Source organism: Apodemus sylvaticus, chromosome 16 (assembly GCF_947179515.1).
Source record: "Apodemus sylvaticus chromosome 16, mApoSyl1.1, whole genome shotgun sequence".
NCBI lineage: Eukaryota > Metazoa > Chordata > Mammalia > Rodentia > Muridae > Apodemus > Apodemus sylvaticus.
This window is the reverse complement of record NC_067487.1, coordinates 33,859,623-33,886,735: the sequence shown is the minus strand read 5'-3', so window position 1 is coordinate 33,886,735 and position 27,113 is coordinate 33,859,623. Positions and strand designations below refer to the sequence as shown.

Below are 27,113 nucleotides of genomic sequence, written 5' to 3'. Positions count from 1 at the left end.
CATGTCCTCAAGGGTCTTCCCCAGTTTCTTTTCTATTAGTTTCAGTGTGTCAGGTTCTATGTGGAGGTCCTTGATCCACTTGGAGTTGAGCTTAGTACAAGGAGATAAGAATGGATCAATTCACATTCTTCTGCATGCTGACCTCCAATTGATTGAAAAGCACCATTTGTTGAAAAGGCTATCTTTTTTCCACTGGATGTTTTCAGCTCCTTTGTCGAAGTTCAAGTGACCATAGGTGTGCGGGTTCTCTGGCTCTTTGATACTATTCCATTGATCCACTTGCCTGTCATTGTATCAATACCATGCAATTTTTATCACTATTGCTCTGTAGTAGTGTTTGACGTCTGGGATATTGATTCCCCCAGAAGTTCTTTCACTGTTGAGAATAGTTTTAGCTATCCTGGGTTTTTTGTTATTCTGGATGAATTTGAGAATTGCTCTTTGTAACTCTATGAAGAATTGAGTTGGGATTTTGATGGGAATTGCATTGAATCTGTAGATTGCTTTTGGCAAGATGCCCATTTTAACTATATTAATCCAGCCAATCCACGAGCATGGAAGATTTTTTCCATTTTCTGGGGTCTTCTTTGATTTCCTTCTTCAGAGATCTGAAGTTCTTGTCATATAGGTCTTTCACTTGTTTAGTTAGAGTCACCCCAAGATACTTTATGTTGTTTGTGACTACTTTGAAGTGTGTCATTTCCTTAATTTCTTTCTCAGTCTGCTTATCCTTTGAGTATAGAAAGGCTACTGAAATGGAATATGACTCAGCAATTAAAAACAATAAATTCATGAAATTCTTAGGCAAATGGTTGGAACTGGAAAATATCATCCTAAGTGAGGGAACCCAATCACAAAAGAATACACATGGAATGCAATCACTGATAAGTGGATATTAATTAGCCCAGAAGCTCTGAATTCTCAAGACACAGTTAGCATATCAAATGATACCCAAGAAGAGGGAAAGAGAGGGCCCTGACTGTGAAAAGAGTTAATTCACCATTGTAGGGGAGTACCAGGACAGGGAAATGGGTGGGGGGGTGATTAGGAAATAGGTGAAGGGAAGAGGGCTTATGAGACCGATGGGGAGGGGGGAACTGGGAAAGGGGAAAGCATTTGGAATGTAAACAAAGAATATAGAAAAAACCCACAATCTTTAAGACAGATGGTGACAATTGTAGTTTTTCCCCCAGAATGACATCACAAAAGACCAAACCAATCCATGATTTAGAGTAGAGTTAGGACCTAAAACTGCAAATTGGATTCATGCAGCCTTTATATAATGAGAACCAGGGTGCTAGTCACTTGGAAGTCCCTTAAGAGTTCAAATAGGGAGCTAGAAAGATAGCTTGGTGGTTAAGAACACTGGCTCCTCTTCCAGAGATCCTCAGTTCAATTTCCAGCAACCACAAGGTGTCTGACAGCCACCTGTAATGAGATCAGAAGCCCTCTTCTGGTGTATCTGAACATAGCAACAGTATACTCATAGAAGAAAAACATCTGAAGAAAAAAAAGAAAAAGATAAAAGTTCAAATAGTTTATTAGAGGGTAAAAATGATAGGATAGCATCAACATCCGTGATGTATTTGCTTGTGTTTACAAAAGGTAGTACAAGTCTGCATCCATTAAAAAAGAGGAGTTTGTTGAGAGGACACAGTTTGCTTTCTCTTGCTTATAATAAAGTAGCTCTTTTTTTTTTTTTTTTAAGAAACCTATTGTGAAATGGAGTTCTTTCCCTTTCCTAGGTGGAAGTCATTCCATCCTGATGAATCGTGCCTCTGAAATTCTCCAAGAGCATGGTCACCAGGTGATCAACATTGTTTTTGATATAACATATATCTCAGGTACTTAAAAATGTACTGCATTTTTGTTGTTGTTGTTCTTCTTCTTTTTAATGTCTCTCTTTTTTAAATTTTTTATTGAAAATGGAAGTAAAAACACTTTATGATAAAATTAAAGATTTACATGGAAAATATTTCAGATAAAATAGAAGAGATACATAGAAAAACATGTTAAAATTGACAATTTTCATGGAAAATTAAAGAGTAAAGTAGTAGATATGTAAAACATTGCTAAATTAATTGAAATATGAAATAGAAACATTTTATGATAGAATTGAAGGTTTACATGGAAAATATTTCTGATAAAATTGTAGAAAATGTAGAAAAACATGTTAGAATTGAAGATTATCTTGGAAAATTTTATATAGATACAATAATGTTAGGCATAAAAGTATTCCTAAATTGATTGGAAGTGGAATTATAAATATTTTCTGATAAACTTGAAGATTTACGTGGAAAATATTTCTGATGAAATTGAAGAAATATGTAGAAAAAACATGTTAAAATTAAAGATTATCATGGAAACTATACAGATAAAATGATAGGCATAAAGATAATTCTAAGTTGATTGAAGGTGGAATTATAAACATTTTCAGATAAAATTGAGGATTTACATGGAAAACATTTATGATAAAATTCAAGAAATATATAGACAAACAGATTAAAATTGACTATTTCACAGAAAATTTTACATATAAAATGGTACATATAAAAAGTCTTTCTAAATTAATTGAAGGTGGAGTTAGAAACATTTGTGATAAAATCAAAGTTTTATATTGAAAACATTTCTGATAAATTAGAGGAAATACATAGAAAGACATTAACATTGAAGATTATCATGAAAAATAATGCAGATAAAATGGTAGACACAAAAACATTACTATATTAATTAAAAGGGGAATTATAAACATTTTCTAATAAAATTAAAGATTTACATGAGAAATATTTCTGTTAGTCTATATCTTTTTATTGAGGCGTTGAGTCCATTGTTGTTAAGACATATTAAGGAATAGTGATTGCCTCCTGTTATTTTTGATGTTATTTTTATGTTTGTGTGGGTATCTTCTTTTGGGTTTGTTGGAAGAATATTACTTTCTTGCTTTTTCTAAGGTGTAGTTTCCCTCCTTGTGTTGGAATTTCCCATCTATTATCCTTTGTAGGGCTGGATTTGTGGACAGATATTGTATAAATTTGGTTTTATCATGGAATATCTTGGTTTCTCCATCTATGATGATTGAGAGTTTTGCTGGGTATAGTAGTCTAGGCTGGCAATTATGTTCTCTTAGGGTCTGTAGGAGATCTTCCCAGGGTCTTCTAGCTTTCATCATCTCTGGTGAAAAGTGCCATGGACCCACCCAGTCCATGGGGATTCACCAAGGGGGGACTTTGGATATCAGGAGAGAGGTACGGGTTGGCAAGCGGTGAGTGACAAACAGAAACAAACACTGAGGCAGTTTGAATCTGAATGCATTTTTGCATCTCTCAAGCAGGGACTTTTATACATACAAAATTGGCATTAAAATTCTGAAAAAAATGTATTCAGTGAAGCAATTACAAAGAACAATTTTCATAAGCATTTGGCAGAAGAAGATACAAAATCAATCAGGTATGAATTAGGAAGTTCACGTACGAAGCATCTCATTCCTAGATCAGAATAAATTCATGTAAAAGCACCTGTAGTTAATAGTAAACTTTCATGAGTTCAGAAGTTCTCAGGAACACTTAGCTATGTCCCCTAGGTCCTGTTTACTCTAAGGAATGTTCATGAGTAATCCTTATGTAACCTCTAACTTCTGTCTCTTCAAAGTTCCCCAAGATTCACTTTAAAACTGTACTCAATGCTTTCCATACCACAATGTTAGAACCAACCTCATCTACACACATAGCCATTCATGTATTGTTGGGAGGTTATTTCATCAATGCAGTTTGTTGTAGTTATATAACTGATTACGAAGCAATTATGAAGCAAAGCGTTGAACTTCCAAGAAAGAGGTCATGGCCAGTGACTATATTTCAAAGAATGAACTTTCATTCAACTTTCTTGCTTGCATACTCTCGGCCCAGGCTATCAGGAACATCTCATGAATGTAGAGATAGAATAGGGGAAAACCAGAGTAGGTAAGCTGCCAAGAGAACTACAGCTCAAAACTATCTCTGGCTAAAGAGGTCCACAACCAGTTCCAGGAGACTTCCTCCCCATGGAGTTTAATGCCTCCACTGGTGAAACTTTTCCACAGGATCAACTGGAAGTGGTGTAGCAGAAAAGTCTGGTATATTTCTGATAGGTCTGCCTTCATAGGTTACTTGCCCTTTTTTCCTTACTGCTTTTAATATTCTTTCTTTGCTTAGTGAATTTGATGTTTTGATTATTATATGCTGGGAGGAGGTTCTGTTGTGGTCCAGAACTCTGTTTGGAGTTTGGAAGGCTTCTTGTATGTTCATGGGCATCTCTTTCTCGAGGTTAGGGACATTTTCTTCTATAATTTTGTTGAAGATATTTACTGGCCCTTTAATTTGGAAATCTTCACTCTTGTCTATACCTATAATCCTTAGGTTTGATCTTCTCATTGTGTCCTGGAGTTCCTGTATGTTTTGGGTTACCAGCTTTATGCATTTTGCATTTTCTTTGACTGTTGAGTCAATGGTTTCTATGATATCTCCAGCACTTGAGGTTCTTTCTTCCATCTCTTGTATTCTTTTGTTGATGCTTGCATCTATGACTCCTGAATTCATTCCAAGGATTTCTATCTCCAGAGATGTCTCACTTTGTGATTTCTTGTTTCTACTTCTGCTTTTAGATCCTGGATGGTTTTGTTCAGTTCCTTCACTTGATTGTTTGTGTTTTCCTGTAATTCTATAAGTGATTTTTGTGTTTCTTCTTTAAAGGCTTCTGCCTGTTGATCCATGATCTCCTGTATTTCTTTAAGGGATTTTTGTGTTTCCTCTTTAAGGGCTTTTACCTGATGATCAGTGTTCTCCTGTATTTCTTTAATGGAGTTATTTAAGTCCTTCTTGAAGGCCTCTATCAGCATCATGAGATATGATTTTAAATCCATCTCTTGCTTTTCCAGTGTGTTGGGGTATCCGGGACTTGCTGTGGTGGGAGAACTGGGTGCTGATGTTGCCATGTGGCCTTGGTAACTGTTGGTAGGGTTCTTGTGCTTTCCTTTCTCTATCTGGTTATCTCTGGTGCTAGTTGGTATTATTGTCTCTGGCTAGAGTTTGTTCCTCCTGTGGGCCTGTAAGACTGTGTCTTAACTCCTCTGAGCTCAGAAGCGAAAGCACTGCTTGGAGATCACTCTCTCCTGGCAGGCTATGCACAGAAAGCTGTGGAGTTTCTGGGCTCCCTGGTGCAAATAGCAGTGGGAAGACTTCTGTCCCAGCTCATCCACTGATCTTATACCCCGTGTGCTCCTAGCTATTCCCCTTCAGAGAGAAGGTAGAGATCTCACCTCTGCACTCAGAAGTGGAAGTGCTGCTGGGAGATCACTTTCTCCTGGCAGGCTGTGCACAAAAGGTTGTGGAGTCTTCCGGCTCCCTGGTCTGTTGTTATTCCTCCTCTTCCTCCTTGTCCTCCTCTTCATCCTCATCCTCATCCTTGTCCTCCTTCTCCTCATCCTCCTTGTCCTCCTCCTCTTCTTCTTCCTCTTCTTCCTCTTCTTCCTCTTCCTCCTCCTCCTCCTGTTCTTCTTCATCCACAGAATTCAGTTAATGTTGTCTCTTTGTACACAGGCGGAGAAACATATGTAGAATATTGGTAGACTTTCAGAAAGCACATCCCTGAAGAAACGTTTCTCTCCTCCAACAAGCAGCCATCAACTGACAATAGCTTTGTCAACTTTGGGTGGAGCTTTGGGGGTCCATGTTCTGTCCACACTGGAATTTTAGCTGGCTTGATCTTCTGAAGGTCTTGGGCAGACAATCATATCCACTATGACTTTTGCTTGCAGCAACAGCCATGTTATGTGGAGAAATTACTGTTTCATTACATAAGTTTAATTCTTATGGTTCTTATAATCTTTTATAGTCCTTTCTTTCATGACCCTGTCTGTGCCTGTGCATGTGTTTGTGTGTTCATGTGTACTTGACACAAATGTTACATTTATAACAGAGCATTCCAGTCTCTTTATATTGTGTGTTATAAAGTTGTGCATTACTTGCTATGTACTGCAAAATGAAGCTTCTTTAATGAAGGTGGAGAAATCTACTATTCTATGAGTATAAAGACAAGAAATTAAGGTCAGTTTAATATTTTGTAGATTTAACCAAATAATAATATTTTGTTCTTACATAAAAATCTATAACCTAGCTAGTCCTGAGTTTTTGATGCAGCAAACAGTACCAGTTCCATTTATTGGAATAGGTCTTATATCCAATCAGAAAGTGGCTGGGTCTGGGTATTCCAATAAAATTTATAGCATAATTGCACCACTTGGCACATCTCACTAGGTCACTATTGCAACTTAAAGATTTTATATCTTTGTAGGGTTGTTGAATAAATTTTTTTTCCTGGGACCATACACTGAACATTTATCACGATGAAAGCAATTGAGTCCTAGCACAAATTTCTGGAGAGTTACCAAGAGCAATAGCAATAGGTTGCATTGTTTGGGAGTCTATGAGATCCCGCTAACCAACAACTCAAAAACAAAAACAAAAACAAAAGCAAAACTTACCCATACACATTAAAAAGCACTGGGCTTTTTACTTGATAATCTATGATGTCTGAGAGATGCATTGGCATGTACATTAGACTAATTCTATTTAAACTCTATTACTAAATACATAGTATATATTTTAGGAAGCTTCTATATTATTAAATTTCCATACATTTGTTTCAAAGGTCTTCAGTGTTAGCTATCCTAAATGCCTTTTAATTTTACACTAAGATTATATCATGATCATCTTAATATATCCTATTTAACAATGATTCATGGTGTTGTTAAAATTTTTTAATTGAGTGTCATATCTAAAATCAAAATAAACAATTCTGTGGTTAGATAAATACACAAAGACCCCAGTAACTTAAATGTTAGTAGCAGAGTTGGAAGAAGAATTTGAGACTTTAGTTCCTAGGTTTCTCAGTGTGAGTGTTACTTTGAAAACATATCTAAAAATAGACATCTATGTAGAAAGTACCTTGAGTCATTATAAGTCCGAAAGTTCAACTGCAGATCCTGTTAATATTCAAATACTTACAGGGCATGCGAAATCCACTTTGAGTTGGGTTACCTACCATTGGCCAAATATATTTCTGTGTTCTTTGTTTGCATTTGCCTTTATAAGCATCTGATTTCTCAGCAGTAGTATCTATTCACCTTAATTTGGTGGTTTCTGTGGCCTTTAATAAACTCCTCAATGTTATAGGCTTTTTAACAAACCATATATAAACTCTCTGAATTAGTGAATCCATTTTGCTAAGTCTTGTGCTGCAAATGCTGGTACTAAGTTACTCTCAATCATAGACCATTGACTGTAGAAGAAAGTAAAAATTAAACATTCTATCTAAATTTCAAAAATGTCCTGTTTGGCTACGTTTTCTCTCCATGCTTCTATGGTTTGTTAATTCCAGCTATCACTTTGATTTTTTAACTTAGTATCCTCCACTCAGGATGAACATTTTTCCTCTTTCATAAACTCTTTTAAAAATTGCTCAACAAAATAATAAACTTCCTCCACTTTTTGGTATACAATGTGTAAAACCAATTTTATAAAGTAGTTCCTATCCCTTTTGCTTTTTGTTTGAAGTTGAAATGTGAATTATATCTAGCATTTAGATTCTCTTGGCCACAAGTTGATGGTTTTTTTCCTTTTCTTTAAATGCCATTCAAGTGTTACTATTATATTATGAGCTCAACATCACTAGTTATTAGGGAAATGCAAATCAAAACAACCCTGAGATTTCAACTTACACCAGTTAGAATGGCTAAGATTAAAAGCACAGGAGACAGTAGGTGTTGGCGAGGATGTGGAGAAAGAGGAACACTCCTCCACTGCTGGTGGGAATGCAAGTTGGTACAACCACTCAGAAAACAGTTTTCTGTTCCTCAGAAAACTGGGCATAACACTTCTGGAGGACCCTGCTATACCACTCCTGGGCATATACCCAGAGGATTCCCCAGCATCCAATAAGGACACATGCTCCACTGTTTTCATAGCAGCCCTATTTATAATAGCCAGAAGCTGGAAAGAACCCAGATGTCCCTGAATAGAGGAATGGATACAGAAAATATGGTATATTTACACAATCGAATACTAATCAGCAATTAAAAACAATGAATTTATGAAATTCTTAGGTAAATGGTTGGATCTGGAAAATATCATCCTAAGTGAGGTAAACCAGACTCAAAAGAACACTCATGGAATTCAATCACTGATAAGTGGATATTAACTCAGAAACCCTGAATACCCAAGACCCAATTCAATATCAAATGACTCCAAAGAATAAAGAAGGAGAGGTCCAGGATCCTGAAAAATCTTGTTCCAGCACTGTAGGGGAGCACCAGGACAGAGAAATACCAGGGGGTTAATAGGAGAATGGATGGAGGCAAGAGGGCTTAGGGAACTTCTGGGGAGGGGGGAACTGGGAAAGGGACAATCATTTGGAATGTAAACATAGAATATAGAAAATAAAAAAAAAGAAAAACTAAAGAAAAACAAAGCAAAACAAAAAATGTATGAATATAGAATGTTGGACATAGACTTCAATCCCATAAACATTACTAAGATGTGACTATGTATTTGCCATTACAGATTTTGTTCACACCTAAGCTTTTGTAATCATTGGTTTTGACTATCCTTCTTGAGAATAGTTACTGCTGGTTAGTTGCTAATACGTTACTAGGTGTCTGCTTTCTTATTGAACCATTTATATAAATAATACCAAAGGCTATATTCTTTTTTATTTTTCTCACTATTTATTCTATTATTATTAATTATTCACATTATTATAAAATTTATTCTTGTGTTTAATAGTAATTCTTTAGTGCTTATTGTATAGTGTTTTGTTTGTATAATGCTTTTGGCATAAACACATAATTTGTTTTCTTTGGGTTAACAACTAGGATTGAACTGCCTGAAATATAAGTGTTTTACATAAAATTGTTTCCTAAAGAGTTGGGCACTTTTCAACTATTCTAGAAGAATAAGCATTGTCTGAACCATTGGCATTAATTATAGAGCATGTATTGTACATAGATATTAAGTTGGGATTTCTCTTCCTTAAACCCACATATGATACAATCAAATACCATCTTGAGTATTGGATTGAGTATGGGGGAATTGAGTGCATGAATTATCACTCTAATCAGAACAGCACATTTTCTTTACCATTAGTTCAGAGAATAGGTAGGAAAAAGATAGCGAGGGTGTTACATTGACGTTGAGTCCTACACACCTGTTTTGTATCTTTAGTTGTAGCATTCCTCTTCTGTGACAAGACCTCTAAAGGAGAATTAGTTATCCAGAACAAAAAGCAAAAATACTTCCAGTGAATCCTTAAGGCAACCAGCGGTGACACCTCTCTCATTTATAATTTTTGATCCCCAAAATTGAGAATCCTTGTACTAGGAGAAAGAGCATCACATATAAGAGGTGTATAAACACACTTCTAGTTTCCTGTAGAATATTGCCCTGGACACAAATGAGTTCCAGGACAGCTAGGATACACAGAGAAACCCTTTTATCAAAAACACAAAGAAAAGAATAACAATAAAAGTGTCAAATCAGGCTGGAAAGATGACACTGTTACTGAGAGCACTGATTGCTCTCCCGGAGGTCCTGAGTTCAGTTCCCAGCAACCACATCTATAATGGGGATCTGATGCCCTCTTCTGGTGCATCTGAAGACAGTGACAATGTATTCACATACATTAAATAAATAAATAATTTTTTTTTAAGTGGCAAAACAGTAGTCTACATTATTGGGCAACTGAGCATTCTGCAGTTGCCTCTATTTTAATGAACATGGCTACATGTGTCTCTGAAGCCAATCTGAATAAAGGCACACAAAATAGATGAATGAGTTCAAGAGAAAGGGATGTTTGAATGGATGATGAATGGATGGATTAGTGGATGGATGGGAAGAAGGATGGATGGATGAGTGGGTAGATGGATGAATGAGTAGATGAACAGATCAATGGGTGGGTGGAGAGATGTATGTGTGGGTGGGTGGGCATGTGGGTGAATGGATGGATGATGGATGGATGGGTGGATGAGTAGGTGTGTGACTAGGAGGATGTATGTTGGATAGATGGGTAGACAGGTAGATGGATGAATGGATGGATGAATAGACGGTTGACTGGATGGGTGGATGGATAGATGGATAAAAGAACAGCTCAAGCATAATTATTGGATGATAGACATGTGAATTTTTGGATGAATAATAGAATGGAGGAATAAAAACCTGATGCAGGGCCGCATGGGTAGAGTGGAAAAAAAATCTATTCACCACTCCTTCAATCTGTGTTGTCTTTACTCTGTTAATGAACACAAGTCTCTAGAAAGAGAGATCTGCTAAATCTGTGTCTTTCTTACAAGAATTCATGTCTTGTAAGACAACTCTTATGTATTGCATATCAAAGAATTCAAGATAGAGATTAACTTTTTATTTCAGAGAAAAAAGGTATAATAATTGAAAATGGTGATTTTATAAGAAAATAATTTTTTATTTGGGCTGTAGTATAGGAAGTTCAAGGTAATGGTACCACTATCAGCTGAATTCATGTAAGAATGTTGGTGAACAGTAGCATGGTGAGACATATGTTTGTGCTCATTGAGGAGCTAGAGTTGTTTTAAAAGAACTTCGCAAGAAGTAACTTAGGTGTTCTGTTCAGAAATTTTCTCCCTGTACCAATGTCCTCAAGGGTCTTCCCCAGTTTCTTTTCTATTAGCTTCAGAGTGTCTGGCTTTATGTGGAGGTCCTTGATCCATTTGGATTTGAGCTTAGTACAAGGCGATAGAGATGGATCAATTCGCATTCTTCTGCATGCTGACCTCCAGTTGAACCAGTACCATTTGTTGAAAAGGCTATCTTTTTTCCATTGGATGTTTTCAGCCCCTTTGTTGAGGATCAAGTGGCCATAGGTGTGTGGGTTCATTTCTGGATCTTCAATCCTGTTCCATTGATCTGCCTGCCTGTCACTGTACCAATACCATGCAGTTTTTCACACTATTGCTCTGTAGTATTGCTTGAGGTCAGGGATACTGATTACCCCAGATTTTCTTTTGTTGCTGAAAATAGTTTTAGCTATCCTGGGTTTTTTGTTATTCCAGATGAATTTGTTAATTGCTTTTTCTAACTCTGTGAAGAATTGAGTTGGGATTTTGATGGGTATTGCATTGAATCTGTATATTGCTTTTGGCAAAATGGCCATTTTAACTATATTGATTCTGGCGATCCATGAGCATGGGAGGTTTTCCCATTTTTTGAGGTCTTCTTCCATTTCCTTCTTCAGAGTCTTGAAGTTCTTGTCGTAAAGATCTTTCACATGTTTGGTAAGAGTCACCCCAAGATACTTTATACTGTTTGTGGCTATTGTGAAGGGGGTCATTTCCCTAATTTCTTTCTCAGCCTGCTTATCCTTTGAGTATAGGAAGGCCACTGATTTGCTTGTGTTGATTTTATAACCTGCCACTTTGCTGAAGTTGTTTATCAGCTGTAGGAGTTCTCTAGTGGAGTTTTTTGGGTCACTTAGGTAGACTATCATGTCATCTGCAAATAATGATAGTTTGACTTCTTCCTTTCCAATTTGTATCCCTTTGACCTCCTTATGTTGTCGAATTGCCCGAGCTAGTACCTCAAGTACAATATTGAAAAGATAAGGAGAGAGGGGGCAGCCCTGTCTAGTCCCTGATTTTAGTGGGATTGCTTCAAGTTTCTCTCCATTTAGTTTGGTGCTGGCTACCGGGTTGCTGTATATTGCTTTTACTATGTTTAGGTATGGGCCTTGAATTCCTGTTCTTTCCAAGACTTTAAGCATGAAAGGATGCTGAATTTTGTCAAATGCTTTTTCAGCATCCAATGAAATGACCATGTGGTTTTGTTCTTTGAGTTTGTTTATGTAGTGGATTGCATTGATGGATTTCCGTATATTAAACCAACCCTGCATTCCCGGGATAAAGTCTACTTGATCATGGTGGATGATCGTTTTGATGTGTTCTTGGATTCGGTTGGCAAGAATTTTATTGAGTATTTTTGCATCGATGTTCATAAGGGAAATTGGTCTGAAGTTCTCTTTCTTTGTTGGATCTTTGTGTGGCTTTGGTATCAGCGTAATTGTGGCTTCATAGAAAGAATTGGGTAGTGTTCCTTCTGTTTCTATTTTGTGGAATAGTTTGAAGAGTATTGGTGTTAACTCTTCTTTGAAGGTCTGATAGAATTCTGCATTGAAACCTTCTGGTCCTGTGCTTTTTTTGGTTGGAAGACTTTCTATGACTCCTTCTATTTCTTTAGGCGTTATGGGACTGTTTAGATGATCTATTTGGTCCTGATTTAATTTTGGTATTTGGTATCTGTCAAGGAAATTGTCCATTTCCACCAGATTCTCCAGTTGTGTTGAGTACAGGCTCTTGTAGTAGGATCTGATGATTTTTTGGATTTCCTCAGTTTCCGTTGTTATATCTCCCTTTTCATTTCTAAGTTTGTTAATTTGGATACTTTCTCTGTGCCCTTTGGTCAGTCTGGCTAAGAGTTTATCTATCTTGTTGATTTTCTCAAAGAACCAGCTCATGGATTCGTTAATTCTTTGTACGGTTCGCTTTGTTTCCAATTGATTGATTTCAGCCCTGAGTTTGATGATTTCCTGCCTTCTACTCCTCCTGGGTGAATTGGCTTCTTTTTGTTCCAGGACTTTCAGGTGTGTCATTAAGCTGCTAGTGTATGCTCTCTCCATTTTCTTTTTGGAGGCACTCAGGGCTATGCGTTTACCTCTTAGCACTGCTTTCATTGTGTCCCAAAGATTTGGGTATGTTGTGCCTTGATTTTTATTAAATTCTAAAAAGTCTCTGATTTCTTTATTTCTTCTTTGGTCAAGGTGTCATTGAGTAGAGTATTATTCAGCCTCCATGTGTATGTGGGCTTTCTGTTGTTTTTGTTGCTATTGAAAATCACTCTTACACCATAGTGATCTGATAGGAGGCATGGGATTAGTTCGATCATCTTATATTTGTTGAGGTCTGACTTGTGTCCAATTATATGGTCGATTTTGGAGAAGGTACCATGAGGTGCTGAGAAAAAGGTATATTCTTTTGCTTTAAGGTGAAATGCTCTATAAATATCAGTCAAATCCAATTGGTCCAAAGCTTCAATTAGTTTTACTGTGTCTCTGTTTAGTTTCTGTTTTCCCGATCGGTCCATTGAAGAAAGAGGAGTGTTGAAGTCCCCCACAATTATTGTGTTAGGTGCAATGTGTGCTTTGAGCTTTAGTAAAGTTTCTTTTACGAATGAGGGTGCCTTTGCATTTGGCGCATAGATGTTCAGAATTGAAAGTTCTTCTTGGTGGATTTTTCCTTTGACCAGCAACAAATGGGACCTTATAAAATTACAAAGTTTCTGTATGGCAAAGGACACCATCAAAAGGACAAATCGGCAACCAACAAATTGGGAAAAGATCTTCACCAATCCTACATCAGATAGAGGGCTAATATCCAATATATATATAAAGAACTTAAGAAGTTAGACTCCAGAAAACCAAACAACCCTATTAAAAAATGGGGTACAGAGTTAAACAGGGAATTCTCACCTGAAGAACTTCGGATGGCGGAGAAGCATCTTAAAAAATGCTCAACTTCATTAGTCATTAGGGAAATGCAAATCAAAACAACCCTGAGATTTCACCTTACACCAGTCAGAATGGCTAAGATTAAAAATTCAGGAGACAACAGGTGTTGGAGAGGATGTGGAGAAAGAGGAACACTCCTCCACTGCTGGTGGGGTTGCAAATTGGTACAACCACTCTGGAAATCAGTCTGGCGGTTCCTCTGAAAACTGGGCACCTTACTTCCAGAAGATCCTGCTATACCACTCCTGGGCATATACCCAGAGGATTCCCCACCATGTAATAAGGATACATGCTCTACTATGTTCATAGCAGCCCTATTTATAATTGCCAGATGCTGGAAAGAACCCAGGTATCCCTCAACAGAAGAGTGGATGCAAAAAATGTGGTATATCTACACAATGGAGTACTATTCAGCCATTAGAAACAATGAATTCATGAAATTCTTAGGCAAATGGATGGAGCTAGAGAACATCATACTAAGTGAGGTAACCCAGACTCAAAAGGTGACTCATGGTATGCACTCACTAATAAGTGGATATTAACCTAGAAAACTGGAATACCCCAAACATAATCCATACATCAAATGAGGTACAAGAAGAAAGGAGGAGTGGCCCCTTGTTCTAGAAAGACTCAGTGAAGAAGTATAGGGCAAAACCAGAACGGGGAAGTGGGGAGGGGTGGGTGGGAGGACAGGGGGAGAGAAGGGGGCTTATGGGACTTTCGGGGAGTGGGGGGCTAAAAAAGGGGAAATCATTTGAAATGTAAATAAAAAATATATCGAATAAAAAAAAAGAAAAAAAAAAGAAGAAGTAACTTAGGGTCCCTTGAGAACTATTTTAATCACCTAAGAAAGGCCACCAAATACTTTTCATTAGACTGTATCTATTGAAGATTAAAACCTCTACATGGCCAACCTCCAGCTGGGTGAGGATCTTAAACCACCAAGTCCATGTTGTGACTTGAAGTTCTCTGCATAAGAGGCAGAGATCTAGGTGATTATGGGTTCTGACCTTGTGAGGGTTTTTGCTGTGGGATGCTGAACTATACAGGTGGTAGCACTGCTTAGATACACATTCTCTCATACCATCTTGGATCTAATATCAGGGTATATCAGGAACTTTATTACATTCTCTGTGCAGGAATTTTAACATCGATTTCTCTGGTTTTATAGAAAAGGATGTTTTTTAAATACAGAGAATGATGTGAAGAATGTTTCAGAGCAGAGTTCCTGGAAGAGTCATGACTGGGTGTGTCCAGAACTACAGCATTATCAACTAAGAATAATTATGTCAGCATGCATTCTTACATAAAAATAAAGTGTAAATGAGTCTTGTAGTTTTTTATTTAATGGTTTAATTTCTAGGATACAAAGAAGAAAATCCTATTTCTGAGATATTTTAATTTTTTTCTAATATTATGTAAGTTCCTTCTGTGAAGTAATTGATAGAATGCAAGATGCACAGGGCTTAAAAACAGTTACTATCATCAGTGTAGAAATGGTCCCAAGTTATATAGATTGGCAGGGAAGTAATACAGTCATTTGAGAACTTATATAAATGTGGTTTAAAGAGAAAATCACATATTTGCAATTACAGGAAGAAGTCAAACTGTAAATGTCAGTAAAAGCAAACAGAGAGAACTGTGTTTACATTGATTGTAATTGGGGTTTTTAATAAGTGGGGAAAATGAAATAGGAGGAAGTGGAAAAAATTTAGGGGGCATAAATATGAGGATATGAAGATAATCATTATAAACAAAGTGGAGTGATTTGGTTGCCATATTTCCTTAAAGTATTGTCTTTGTGTATACTAAAGAATAGTGTGAAATTAACTCCTACCATATTTCTTATACTTTCCTATTCCAGACAGGAATTCCAAGCCATCTCAAAGCTGTATGAGTACTATGGGACTCTATGCAGTCACTTGCTAAGCAGAGGTGACATCATGGATTCCTTAAGGAACGAGAACTTTGACCTGTTGTATTTTGATGCAGTGGATCTCTGTTCTTTCCTGGTTGCTGAGAAGATTGGAAAACCATTAGTAGTTTTTATTCCTATACTGTCTAGCAGTATAGACTTTGGCCTCCCAAGCCCCTTGTCTTATGTTCCAACATTTGGTTCCCTCCTGACAGACTAAATGGACTTCTGGGGCCGAGTAAAGAATTTTCTGATGAGTATTGGTTTCTCCATGAGACAAAAGAAAATACATTCTCAGTTCGACAACACCATCCAAGAGCATTTTGAAGAAGGCTCTCAGCCAGTTTTGTCTCACCTTTTACAGAAAGCTGAGCTGTGGCTTCTTAGTTCTGACTTTGCCTTGGAATTTGCTCACCCCATGCTTCCTAATACTATTTATGTTGGAGGTTTACTGGACAAGCCTGTTAAGCCAATACCACTGGTGAGTTAAACCTTAGCTCTTGGTATGGATTTCACATAGAGGCCTTCATTGCATTGGTAGTAGAGAAACCAAAGATCTGAAGTAAGTAATATTTTATTGGGGTTGTGGAAACATACTATTATTAGTCTTTGCTTGGCCCTGATATAGGGTGAATATTCTTTTGCCATGCACTAGTTCTGAAAAGGTTAGTAGGAGCTCGTCATTTAAAGTTGACATTTTTATTTTAATTTGTCAGTTTGGATCTCATGCAGAGACCTCTAGGTCATAGGTTGAAATGGTCACCTGCCAGATGAGACCCTGACAGAACTAGGCTAAAGCAGGGACACACTCCAGGGCCACATCTTAAACTACAATGCTAGAACTTGCTCAACTCCACGGTTGAAGACCTACTTATATGGTATGAAGTCTGTGCTTTTTTTGGCCTCCTGTAGTCCTGAATTTGATGGGATGGCTATGCTAGCTGCTATTGATTGATAGCTGTCCTGGTGATCAATAACCGATAACTGGGAAGACTTAAAGAATGAACAGATAATTCTTTGAAAATGGATGTAGCTGGGCAGACTTCGCAGGAGTGGCCCCAAGAACTCTTGTCTGTTATTTGGTATCTCTAGCCCATGAAAGCTCTTGGTACTCGGGCTGACAATTGTAAATTTCCAAAGCTGCTCACGTAGTTTGAATTGACAAATATTATACTGGACAATTTAAAAAGAAAATAACTGAAAAATTAAATAGTTAAATTAATTAAATCATGAGGCAAAAATTTGAACATTATTAAACAATAAGAATTATAAAGTCTACAAACAATATTTATTATCTAATTATATGACCTAGTTGAATGAACAAATTAATAAATGCAAATTATATATAAAACAGTAAGTTATGAACAAATAGAACAAGTAGTCTGAAGCTAGAATGTAGATTGTATCATTAACCAAAATCTTTCATTAAAAATTGGCCAGTCCCTCAGTGGTAAAGGAAGTACCTAGTTTCATAAAGACTTGAAGTGCCAGGGTGGGGGGGATACCCAGGGGTTCCCACCTGCTTAAAGGAGAAGGGGGTGGGGATGGGAGAAGGATTGTTAGAGAGTGAGACTGGAAGTGGGGCATTGAATGGGATGTAAAGTGAATAAGTAAACAGATAAATTAAAAAATATTTAAAAGAAAATATGTAAATGTTTTAGTGAATTTTAAATTAATAATCATCTTTGTATATAAGAATGCAGAAATAAAACAATCAAAAACAAGTACTTGGTTCTGTATCTGGAAAAGTGAAGTGAATGAATCATTTAAATTTTCAGAGAAGATAAAATAAAATATAGGAGAAGATCTATTCTGATAAGAATGTACTTACTTGGTTTCTGCAAGGGGGAAATTTATTAAATACATTAATTTAGTAAATAAATATTTAATAATATATTATACTGTTATATAAAAATAAATATATTATAATAATATTATAATATAATATAATAATATATACTATTATTTATATCATATATCACATATCACATGTCACATGTCACATATCACATATCACATATCACATATCACATATCATATATCATATGTCATATGTCATATATCATATATCATATATCATACATTATACATTATAAATTATATATTGTATATTATATTAATATATTATAATACAATAATAACTAAATATTATTTATTTAATAAATTAATTTATTAATTTGTCCATTCAACTAGGTCATATAGCTAGATAATAAATAAGGAGTTCATGGCACCCAAACCTTTAGGATGTGAGTTAGGATGAGGAACCTTTAGGATCCTCATTCAGAGGATGAAGATCAGCCTAAAAGAACGCCCATTTGATTTGAGAAGCAATGAGACAGGATTTTGCCAAAAAGATATGGGATAAATATATCAGTTATGGATAGAATGTGAACAGATGTCAAACTAAAGAAAGCGAAATTGAAAGGACACTGAGCTAGACTGATAGACATAGAAAGCTGAATTAATAGACCATGGCAAAGGGAGCTGGGAGGACCGGGGAGAATGATCAGATGATGCAGAAACTCAAAGGTGATGAGTTCTGAGAAAGAAAGTATATCTGACTGGGAGGCAGTATTACAGCCGACGACATTGTAGAATGAGTGAAAAGCAATCCAGCCTGCCAAACGTTAAAGCAAGAGCTCGCTGGAGCTAGGAAGCCATCTACTGGTCAGAAATCACATAGGACTAGCAGTAAAATAACAACTACACTAAATTAATGGTGTGCTTTTACTTCATCATGCATATCTTTGCAATGTACAAATTTCATTTTCATAAGAACCCAACAATGTGGGTGATATGCATCAATGGCACACCATTCTGAGGTTAGCCCTCTTGGTTAGTGCTGTGAAGATATTTTCCTCTTTCTACTTTTATGTCATGGCCTCAAATAGTAAAACAGGTGATGAAATATAACAAGTCAGTAAAACCCAAATACCATGGAATATTGAAGTAAAATATGCCAAGTGGTATATTTGACAAGATCTACCCCATCCTGCTCATAATTCTTGTGACACTAACAACATTTGTAGATTTCCAACTTATACTCAGGAAGGTCAATCACTCCTTTTGGTTGTCAAGAATTCTCACTGCATTATCCAAAACACATCTCTATGGCAGCATGGAAAACTCTCAAATTTTCATTCTGCCCATAGCCTTCAATGGGAGAGGTGATGGCTCTGATACTGTAGTTAGATTTCAGTAAAGAATGGCATCCTCAACTGTCCAAACTCCAAATTTCATAAATATTGCTAGACATTCAGGATCTTGAACTTTTGCAGGCATATTATGTGATAAGGACATCTTGTGAGATACAAGACGTTGCCCCACTCATTTTTACGTATTCAAAAACATATGTTAGGCTGGGCATGGTAGCACATATCTTTAACCCCAGCACTTGGGAGGTAGAGGCGGGTAGATATTTGTGAGTTTGAGGCCAGTCAGGGCTACATAATATAAAAATCTGCTCCAATCAATCAATCAATCAAATAATGAAAACCAAAAATAGGAGTTTATATGAGAATATGTTGATAAATCTCATAAAACAGCTCCTAATAAAGTTACACACCATAAGCATGAACACATGAACACAGTACATACAACACAGCTACAGGGCCTATGAAAGGATTTTATCATACAGAACTCGAGCAACTGAAGCATGGGTTTATTCAATACCCAGCCTGCTTTCATGTCATGTTGCCTTGGATTTTACAGAGCACCTCATTTGCCTTCTTCCCTCTATGATTCTTCTAGGACTTGGAGAATTTTGTCACTCGGTTTGGAGACTCAGGTTTTGTCCTTGTGGCCCTGGGCTCCATAGTAACCATGCATCAGACCAAGGAAGTTATTAAGGAGATGAACAGTGCATTTGCTCGCCTCCCTCAAGGGGTGCTATGGACATGTAAGGACTCTCATTGGCCCAAAGAGGTCACATTGGCCCCAAATGTCAAAATAGTGGACTGGATTCCCCAGAATGACCTGTTGGGTAAGGATTGGCCAGATCTGCCATTTTACTCGCATTTATGAGTTTTGTGGACTTACCCAGTGTCTCTCTCTGCATTGATTTGGGCAGAGAAAGAGGCTGATCATAAAGATTAGTTTCCAAAAGGCAGGAAAGAAGCAATCTGGAGTTCTTAGGGAATCAGACTATGCTTCAGACTGGATATAGCAGCAATTTCTGTTTCTTTTTCAACTCAGGAAAGATTTCAAGTCTCCTAATAAACTTCTTCCTTGAGTGGTATCTAAGCTGAATACAGTCATTTTAATCTGATCCTAGACATGTGAATTGCAAGCCTGCTTGTAGGCTTGTGTTGTCTGTATGAATACTTACTTGCATGGCATAGGCTTAGTATGAATATGAATGCAAACATATAGACACAAGTGAAAGGTTGAAAATGCAAATCTTCTTATTGAAGTTTTCAGGGTTTGGGGACACAGGAATTTACCTGCATGTCAACCTGAATAATCTCAGAAATAATATTGAGACATTGAGTCATTAGGCAAGAGAGAGTGATAGATAAACCCTTAGCCAGACCAACCAAAAGGCACAGAGAAAGTATCCAAATTAACAAAATTAGAAATGAAAAGGGGGATATAATAACAGAAACTGAGGAAATTCAAAGAATCATCAGAAAAAGCCTATACTCAACACAACTGGAGAGTCTGGAGGAAATGGACAATTTCCTAGACAGATACCAAATACCAAAATTAAATCAGGACCAAATAGATTATCTAAACAGTCCCATAACCCCTAAAGAAATAGAAGGGGTCATAGAAAGTCTTCCAACCAAAAAAAAAAAAAAAAAGCACGGGACCAGATGGTTTCAGTGCAGAATTCTATCAAATACTTGTTTTTGTTTCTGTACTGTCATGTGGAGACTTGCCTCTGCCACACCAGCTGAATCAAAGTTTCAAAATGAGATTATGGCTGAATACTACCTGGGGGATGTTGGGCAAAGGTGCTCTTCAGCAAAAATGCAGCTGCATGTTAGGGGAAGGACTTACTTCCCAGGGAACATGAATAGATTCCATGTGAAATACAGTCCAAGATGAATTCTTTATAACCATCAATAATATATTAGCTTGCCTTCAGCATGGAGCAATGAACAAGACCTGTAAATACAGAAGTGAAAGTCTACTGTGCCTATACTGCAAGCTTCCACAAATAGAGGAAGCAATACACAGAGGATACAGTTAATGAGAAAGCAGATGTGCAAAACAAGAGATAGGATGGATGAGAAAAGGAAAGAAAGCATTTACAGAGAGAAAGGATGAGGGCAAGGACAGGCGACATGCCTGTTTTGTCCCTCTCCTCTGTAGCTATCACTGGCTTCTCAGTCCAGAGAGGTCAAATTCTGGACCGAGGTTAGAATTTGTGTGGTGAGTCAAGTGAACTTTGCACTCTGTAATATCCCCCTTTTAATTTCTATTTTTTAATTTAATTAAAATACAATCGCATTATCTTTCCCAACCCTCCTCTTTTATCTACTCTGTCCATAATCACCCCTCACCTACCTCCTCCCCAATTCACAGAGCCTTCTCTAGCTATTATGCTACATATACATATAAGTAAATGAATAAATACAACCATCTGAGTCTGGCCAGTGTTGCCTGCATGTATGTTTCTAGTGCTGACCATTTGCTATTGGATAAAACCAATCAGGCTCATTCCTGGGGGGAAGGGAGCTGTTCATTGCTTGACCCTTTATCTAGTGATGGGTCCATGACATTCCATGTATACTAGGATGTCAAATGATGCTGTTGTTGTTCAGGCTAGAAAGCTGTGTTATTGAGATTTTGCAGGTGTGATTTACCTATCATAGTTACAAGGACTTCCTGACTCCTTGAGTCTTAGGATCTTGCCATTCATTTATCTGGAATGTGTCTGGAACCTTAAGTGTAGGAAATGTGTTAGGTATATCAGTCAGAACCAGAAACCCCAATATCAGCTGCTACATTCATTTTGACTAGTTGTAGCTTTCTGGAATGAGCTCCTTGTGTTCCAAAAGGAGTAAGTGCTTTGTAATGCACTTAGGAAGCCACACTGGTTTAAGAAAATGGCATTCTTTGCAGTGCATTTTGAGTTTCTACTGGTATTTCTTGGCTCTGATGTTTTACCCAGTATCCAAATTTTTTGTGCTGAAATCTTAGACCATCTTTCTCCTTTGCAATAGCTCATCCTAACATCCATCTGTTTGTCACCCATGGGGGCATGAACAATATAAATGAGGCCATCCAGCACTGAGTACCTATGGTGGGGATTACTGTTTTTGGTGACCAACCTGAAAACATGGTCCGAGTAGAAGCAAAGAACATTGGTGTTTCTCTTCAGCTACCGACACTCAAGGCGGAGACGCTTGAGCTCACAATGAAGGAAGTCATAGAAGACAAGAGGTATGCAGCTCTCTGGGTTGTGGTCCCTTAGGCTAAATGCAGGCCTAACAGCCTGTGCAGTCTGACTTCCAGTGAAAAATAAGACTTTTGTGGAGTGTGTTAAAACACCAGTGTGATTCTTAAAGGCCCTGCCTTTCCTTTGGTATTAATCCTACTTTTAGGTGAGGTGCAGAGTATGTTTCTACATACCGTGGTGTGATGATTTCTAATCTACACAGTATCTTTCAGCTTATTTATGAGCTACCTACAGACTTCTGATTGAATCAGAAGAGGATTGTCTCAGTTACTAATCTATTGTGAAGAGGTACTATGATCAAGGCAATGAATAAGATAAACCATTTAATTGGGGGCTGGCATATAGTTTCAGAGGTTAATCTATCACCATCATGGCAGGGACATTGGCACAGGCAGGCATGGCACTGGGGCTGTAGCCTAGAGTTAACGTTCTGCCCTGCAGGTAGGAGCCAGAAAGAGAGCAAGACTGGGCCTCTTGTGGGCCTTTGGAAACCTCCTGTGGCAAACTTTCTTCAACAAAGTCATAGCTCTTAATGCTTTCTAAACAGACCACCAACTGGAAAATTGCACTCAAATGTATGAGCCTGTGGGAGTCATTCTCCTCCAAACTACAGCAAGGACCTTTGCATATTCTTAATATGGTTGATCTTCCCTCCTAAGGACTTGTGATGCTCTTCACTGGACCATTTCTTCAACGTTGTCTGTATAAAGTTTTTATTTTTGGCATTTTCCTAAATGTTTAGTTGTAACTCAGATATAGTCAAGGGTATGCCAACAATTTTGTTTGATGCTGACCTATGTATGTCCTTGAAAAGAATATGTGTATGCATGTGGGCTCATAGGTATCCATGTGCATATATTATATGGTCTCAGATATGTTGCACAGCACATTGGTAACACATTCTCTCTGTATCTGCTCATAGGTACAAGTCTGCAGCAATGGCTGCCAGAGCCATCAGGTGCTCCCACCCTTTGACATCTACCCAGTGTCTGGTGGGCTGGGTTGACCACATCCTGCAAACTGGGGGAGGAGCACATCTGAAGCCCCATGCCTTTGAGCAGCCTTGGCATGTTCAGAACATGCTGGATGTCCTATTGTTTCTGTTGGGGTTCACTCTAGGCACCTTGTGGCTGTTGAAGAAAGTACTGCGCTTCATGCTCAGGTCCCTGGGTTGGACATGGAAGGAAAAGAAGTCGTAATGTTAAGTTTGACCTGGGGAGGATATTGGGAAGTCTGGCTTTTTAAAGGCTTTTCCCCACCAACACTAGGAACTTCCAGTTTCTTCTAGCCGCTGGTGGACCTCCAGTTGTCCTCAGTATTTCTGACATTTACCTAATACTTACATAATACACTGACCTCTCGGTGACTCCTCATTGTCTGGATCCCCCTGCTCTAGTAAAATTCTTCCTTTCCCAGCCATTTCTTTCTTTCACTCCTTCTCCCATTTGGGGTGTTCTGACAGCTCCATTCCTTTGTGAGGTCTCGTTCTTCAATTCTTATTTCTCTGATCATTTGGGATAAAACCCCTGACATATTTGATAAGTTGGTTTTTCTCCTATATTTTTCTTATCTCATGACCTCTCCTTATAGTTCAGGATGCCTGCTCTGCTCCATTGTACTGTTCCTGCTTAGATAGGACCAGCTACTCGCAGGGTATAATATAAACTATTTTGTCTGACAATGGAAACATGTGAATGAAATAGGTTTTTTTTCTGGTGAGAAATCAATCAGAATTAAAGTACAAGTATAATTGAAAGCTTGGGAGAAACCATTTTGGATAAACTCTGATATTGAAGGTTTATTTCTTGATGTATGAGAAATTAAAATAAGGAAAGAAGATATCCCTCAGTGGAGGAATGGATACAGGAAATGTGGTATATATACACAATGGAGTACTATTCAGCAATTAAAAACAATGAATTCATGAATTTTTTAGGCAAATGGATGGAACTGGAAAATATCATCCTAAGCAAGATAATGCAATCACAAAAGAATACACATGGAATGCAATCATTGACAAGTGGATATTAATTAGCCCTGAAGCTCTGAATACTGAAGATACAATTAGCATATCAAATGATTCCCATGGAGAAGGAAGAAGAGGGCCCTAATCCTGGGAAGGCTTGATCCAGCATTGTAGGGGAGTACCAGGACAGAGAAAAGGGGCGGGGGGGGAAGATAAGAGAATGGATGGAGAGAAGAGGACTTATGGGACATATGGAGAGGGGGGAATTGGGAAAGAGGAAAGCTTTTAGAATGTAAACAAAGAATATAGAAAATAAATTTTAAAAAAAGGAAAAAAATAAACCACTCAGGCTCCCCTCGATAAAGACTACTCACCAAAAGGACCATCTTAGAACTGAAATAATTAGCAGTCTGAGCTCAGAGTTAGTAGGGTCACTGTTTCACATTATAATACAATTACATTGCTCCCCCATTACCTTTCCTCCTCCACAACCCTCCAGTATCACCACCAACTTGCTCTCTGTCCAAGTTTTTGACTTTTCTATTTTGGAGCTCATTTCTAAAAATTTCACTTTTGCTGCCTTCATGCATGAGTTTGAAAGAGTTGTGGTAAATTCTTGCTCTCTGGTGTTTTATTTCTTCACAAAACCATGAACAAATTGACCTTTACTCTAGGAACCTGATGAGTGCATGATGCCTTTACATTGAGGGTAATGTTTTGCCCATTGACAAGATTCTTCTACCAGTTGACATTATAAAGTGTATCTGTATGAATACTTGCAGGTATAAACAAACATCCTAATCTGGCTGACTCCATTTCACAGATGAGATGTGCATCCCAGACTAGCAGTCATACCCATATCTTACTTCACAAACAAGTAGATAAATAATTTGAGCTTTATTGGATGCTAAACATCACTATATCTTCGCCTCTATCCCCCATATTATGCCAAAATATTCATATACACATTTATACCCTAAGGGTTCTAGCCACTGCTGCAAAGATTACTAATTATCTCCAATACCCATTTCCTCCTCCTTCATTCCAATCATACAGTAGCTGCACCACTCCTTTGCATCTGAGGATAGCCATGTGGTGAATTAGATGTGAGGGTAGTGATCCATGAACCAATGTATTATCTTTTTAGGGAGGGAGGATGTGATAAGGAGTTTCCAGAGGGGGTGGGGAGGAACTGGGAAACAGGATAACATTTGAAATGTAAATGAAAATATCCAATAAAAAATACATAAAAAAGAAACTACAGTTTATTCACTCATTGCAGTAACAGCTATATGTAAAATGGAATAAACCAGAGATTTATAATGTGGGACAGAATGAAGTTTAATGTGATTAATACATTGTTACAATTATTACATTAATTGTAACATTAATAAACTCTTGATACAAAAAGAAGCAATAAATATAGAATGTCCTATTTTTCAACATGGTAGGAGTTAAAGAATGACGAACAATATGTATGCATATATATATATATATATATATATATATATATATATATATATATATATATATATATATATATACACACACACTTTTACTAGCAGGGAGTGGGTCTAGGTACCATATTACAATCTAAATACCATTTCCCATGCAAAGGAACTATGATGCCTTGGAAAATCGTGATCTGAAGAACACATTTCCTGTACTCCAATCCAGACCCTTCTGTCTACCTGACTTCATTCTACCCAAACCATATCCAACTTCTAAACTCAACCTTTCTTGTGCCCTATCTTCTCACTTCATATCAGACATAGAAATGACCAAAGAAGCCCACATGCTGAGATCTGCTCACAAAAGTGGCAATGATATCAAAGATAAGGCAGATCTTACCCCTCAATCTAGTACGAATGACGTGAAAGATAAGACTGGATTTTATCAGTCAACATATTCACTTTATAGGAATGTTTATCAATGAGATTGACCAGATGAATCTCAGGATTCAGGACTAAAAGTAAACTTATAAACTTCATCAAAATTTAAGGAGATTAAAAAAAAAAACCCACAAAGAAACAGAATGATAACATTAAGAAGAAAGAACGTAAGGAGAAGAAAGACCCGAGTGAGGCCTGAGATAAACTGAGAACTTGAGAATGGAAATCTCCACAACTTACCATAGTTAAAACAACTAAGCATTTTTAGAACAAAGAAAGAATAATGGAAATTCAAGAGAAAATGTCACCTATAAAGGATAAACCATCAGAATATCAGGTGATTTCTCAGTGGAAACTTTGAAAGCCAAAAGAGCCTGAAAGAAGACATTTCAAGTCCTAAAAGACCAGGATGACAACCTAGAGTAATACACCCAGCAAATCTACCTCCCGTATTTGAAGAAGCAAAAAAGGTTTCTGTGATTTAACAGTCTAATAAAATGCTGTACTGGCTAGTTTCGTGTGTCAACTTGACACAGGCTGGAGTTATCACAGAGAAAGGAGTTTCATTTGGGGAAGTGCCTCCATGAGATCCAGTTGTGGGGCATTTTCTCAATTTGTGATCAAGTGGGGAGGGCCCCTGGTGGGTGGTACCACCTTTGGGCTGGTGTTCTTGGATTCTATAAGAGAGCAGACTGAGCAAGCCAGGGGAAGCAACCCAGTAAGAAACATCCCTCCATGGCCTCTGCATCAGCTCCTGCTTCCTGACCTGCTTGAGTTCCAGTCCTGACTTCCTTTAGTGATGAACTGCAACATGGAAGTGTAAACTCAATAAACCCTTTCCTCCCCAACTTACTTCTTGGTCATGATGTTTGTGCAGGAATAGAAACCCTGACTAAGACAAATGCATGAACAATAGACAAAACCTGAAGTAGTAGAAACAACATTTCATGCTGGAGACATGAGTCAAAGGAGCTCTAAGCACCAACTCAGACAACGGCTCAATGCGCCAGTGCCAGGATGAAAGGTACTAAGCCACTTGTGGAGACACTTTCAGATGTCATGCCAGAGACAGAACAGGAGCCTATTTAGATAGAGCAAGAGCTGGGGCCAGACCCAGACTCAGACCCCTAGACCCAGACCTAGACCCTGAGACTCAGACCCAGACCTAGGCCCCTACACCCAGACCTAGACCCCCAGACACCCAGACCCAGACCTAGACCCCTACACCCAGACCTAGACCCCCAGAACCCCCAGACCCAGACCTCTAGACCCAGACCCAAACCCATACCCAGACCCATATCCCCAGACACAGAC

At 37.7% G+C, this 27,113-nt stretch overlaps 1 pseudogene; it reads left to right on the top strand.

Annotated features, from left to right (window-relative positions):
- The first annotated feature begins 3,186 nt into the window (after positions 1-3,186).
- On the top strand, positions 3,187-23,140 carry LOC127667120 (UDP-glucuronosyltransferase 3A2-like; annotated as a pseudogene).
- The last annotated feature ends 3,973 nt before the right edge of the window (positions 23,141-27,113 follow it).